The sequence below is a fragment of the Saccostrea cucullata genome, unplaced genomic scaffold, assembly GCF_032062105.1.
Source record: "Saccostrea cucullata isolate Sc308-1 unplaced genomic scaffold, CSIRO_AGI_Scuc_v1 ctg5246, whole genome shotgun sequence".
In the NCBI taxonomy this organism is placed as follows: domain Eukaryota; kingdom Metazoa; phylum Mollusca; class Bivalvia; order Ostreida; family Ostreidae; genus Saccostrea; species Saccostrea cuccullata.
Genome location: NW_026930294.1, coordinates 32713 through 36433, shown reverse-complemented (window position 1 = coordinate 36433; position 3721 = coordinate 32713). Strand labels below are relative to the sequence as shown.

General features: G+C 31.4%; 1 long non-coding RNA gene across 1 annotated transcript; it reads right to left on the bottom strand.

The window, feature by feature from the left end:
* Positions 1-577: 577 nt before the first annotated feature.
* Positions 578-2386, bottom strand: LOC134283615 (uncharacterized). Its single transcript, XR_009995509.1, has 2 exons — positions 2279-2386; positions 578-884 (listed from the first exon to the last, which is right to left on the bottom strand). It is a non-coding gene; the product is annotated as an uncharacterized LOC134283615 (long non-coding RNA).
* Positions 2387-3721: the final 1335 nt, after the last annotated feature.

Here is a 3721-nt window from a genome sequence, read left to right as displayed (position 1 = left end):
ATATTGTGAGTCAGGTTTTTTTTTGCCTGGTGGTTCTTGAGGAGATGTTATATTTTTTCCAATAGATTTCTATGTAAAACTTGGATTACCTATTGTGGCCCCTTCCTATCATTGTGAGTCATGATTTGAACAATTTAGAATCTACACAACCCCAGGATGCTTCCACATAAGTTTCAGCTTTCATGGCCCATTGGTTCTTGAGAAGAAGATTTTTTTAATAACTTCATCCTATTTTCATCTTTTCTTGATTATCTCCCAAAGAAAGGGACCTGGTCCTTCACTTTAATAATTGAACCTAATTTACCCGAGGATGCTTTGTACCAAGTTTGGTTAAAATAAGCCGTTTTATTTTTTTAGAAGAAGTTGAAAATGTGAAAAGTTTACAGATGGATAGACACACATATGAATGACGGATAACAGTCGAACAGAAAAGCTCATTTGAGCTTTCAGCTCAGGTGCTAAAAATAGTCACCAAGATAAAAAATAATTGAATTTCTACAGGCAAAATCAGAAACCAATAGCATCTGTATACATGTAATACTTTTGTAAATTGTATGTGTACATGTATTATGTTTACCTGTGACATCATGTTTCATGTTGGGATAAAAACATCGAAGAAATTCTACAACATCTTGGTATCTTTTGTCCTGAAGTAGTACCTCCTTTTGTGTACTTTCCTTAAAATGTCCAGAAAACATGGCTTGAAACACAGGTGAATGTTGAGAAAGGACAACAGCCTTACTGACGTGAATTTTTCTACCCTCCACGACCAAAGTCACATCTGTTTCTGGAAAATTAAGATCCAACAGCTGATTATTGTTGCTTTCATCATCTGTATGGCTGTCTCTGTCAAACTCTGGTGATGAAGACATTTTTTGTTGTGTCTAAATGAAAGAAAAAAGCATAATTAAATGAATTATATACATTTACTTAAACAGTATTCTTGATTGCTGACTTCGTTTTTTGACATTCAATCATGCATGCAGATAATAGTTTTAAATTTTCTTTAAAATTTTATTCATGCTATATAATTGAAAAGAAAGGTTATTAATTATATTATTTTTATTCTTAAAATAATGATTCATTTAATGATTTTAATAATTATTTTTAAAAAATAGCAAATAATGTACAGTATTAATTTCTTAGGAATGATTTTGCTCTTACTGGAAAAACTGTACCATAAAATAGTTTATCCACATGTTTAACCACTGTAACCATTAAATAAATTTTAAAAAAGCTACTTTTTAAAGGCTTTAGTAACTCTTATAACCAGTTATAAAAGAACATAATTGAAAGTCTTAGTCAGGACTTATTTCTTGCCATATATATGTATGGCACGCCAATTTCACAAAAATGAGTTAAACATAGTTTTACAGTTGATAAACTATTTTTAGTTATCGATTCGTTAACTATACTATTCATCTGTAAAACTATATTTAACGAGTTGTAAACTATAGTTTATGAATTTTATTCTAAGTTTATCTTATAATTAAATGTTAACAATAGATTTTGTTGATAAACAAAGATTCACATCTGTAAAATATAATTCACTATCATTAAATATACTTAAGAGTTGTTAATTATAGTTTCACAAATAGTGAAACTATATTTATCAGATAAACTATGTATTACATTTGCTATAATTTACATTTGTAAAGTATGCTTTGGAGCTGTTTACAAATCATGAAACTGTTTTTATCAGAAAAACTTTATTTTACAGTCGCAAATGATTGTTTTCAGTGTTAATTATAGTTTTTGCTTGCAAAACACAGATTTTTGCATAAACTATAGTTTACAAATGTGAAACAGTCATTTAGCAACTGTGAAACTATGATTAGCTTATTTTTGTGAATTTGGCGTGCCATATATAAGCATAGTTAGCCACAGATGCAAAAAAAAGATCACTTGATGTGCGCAGACTTATAATACAGTGTATGTTTTTCTTGTGCGTTCCGTTTTAATTTAGATCGGGCTCGTCAAACCGCACTTTCAACTTAGACTTTTGGGTCTGAAGTTGAACAATGCGAATTTTAATCAAAAACGTTTAATGTTGTCTACTATTTATCTATTATATAAATATATCCATTAAAATTAAGGCAAGTTTATTTTTTTTTCTTGGAACGTCTTGTTGCGAGTAGGTATTCAGCGACGAAATGCATTTCGGCAAGGATAACGGCGAGAAAAGTGTGCAAGCAAAGGTCGAATGTTCTCTTCGCCCAGGCTGTGTTTTAAGAGGTCGCTTCGCGCTACTCATCGCGCTCGCTCTTTAATCATTTACCTTATCTTATTAATCGTTGAATCTCAATAAACCGCCAATGGAAATCCCTGTTTGTCTAACTTTCCTCTGAGCATCCGGGCCGGTGTATCTCTGCTGAATCTGGGAGGATCTCGATCCCGATTTGAAAACTAAGAAAAATATCATCAGTTCAGCTCAAGACAATTTCTAAATTTATTAAGTGACAATTAATGGTGATAGAATAAGATTAGTATAGGATTATTGATCATTTTCTGTGATTTGTTTTCCCTTGTATCATGACAGATTATTTGCGGATTTGTTCATAATCACTTACAGTCACATATGGCGTATTTTTGATAAATTCAGACTAACTAAAATTGAAAAAGATCTTCCTATTTGTTTTGTTACTTTATATAAAGGTAGGACTTTCCTGAAATTACACAATTTTAATCAATCGCGTTTTATAGACACTGTTGCTGTTTAAAGTCAATTTAATTTACTACAGAAAAGCGTGAATATTTAAGTTTAAAATTGGTGAAAATTTTTATTTGAACGTAAATAACAAATACATTGTAACATGCAAATGTATTTTTATCTTTCAGCTCAGATACGCCATATGTAGCTTTACACAAATTGTCAAAATACTACTATCTATGTTTAAAACAAGATGTGTTTGTGAAACACTGATGCCCCCGTATGGCAACATAATGAAGATTAAACTTTTCTTAGATACAAAGTAAATATATTGCTACCCAAAGTAGGGTCTCCTAACCGGAAATGCGATTGTAAAACATGAAAGCCCTATCACCATCTGCTCCCAAGTTATCGCCAGGCTAAAGTTTTTTCATAAGTTCATTAATCTTCAAGATCAAGGTCAGAAGGTCAAGGTTATTGGTATCCAATGAAAGGTCTTTCAACAAAGATCACATGGAGGTATGGAAGCCACATCCCTAACCATCCAAAAGTTATGGCCAAGGTTAAAAAGATTCTTATAGTACGTTAAACTCCAAGATCAAGTCAGAAGGTCAAGGTTATTGGTATTGAATGAAAGGTCTTGTCAAAAGAATTACAAATGTGAAGTGTGAAAGCCCTAGCACTTATTCTTCAAAAGTTATTGCAAAGGTTAATGTTTTTTCATAAGTCCGGAAATCTCCAAGGTCAAGGTTAAAAGGTCAAGGTGGTGGTATCCAGTAAAAGGTCTTGCCACAAAGAATATATATGTGAAGTATAAATATCCTGGTACCTACTGTTCAAAAGTTATGGCCAAAGTAAAAATTTGAATTTTTTTTTTAAAAGTGCACTGAAAGAAAAACCTAGTGAATTTAACTAGTGTGTTTCTTAAAGCGTTGGTCGTGATTAGTTATGATAGTGAGTTGTGGAGTGGGGGTCGTATAGATAATTAGATACCTAGTGAAAATTTACTCATCAATTCTAAATTTACTAATCTTATCTAGTAAATATACCAATATCTGGTAAAACTACTAT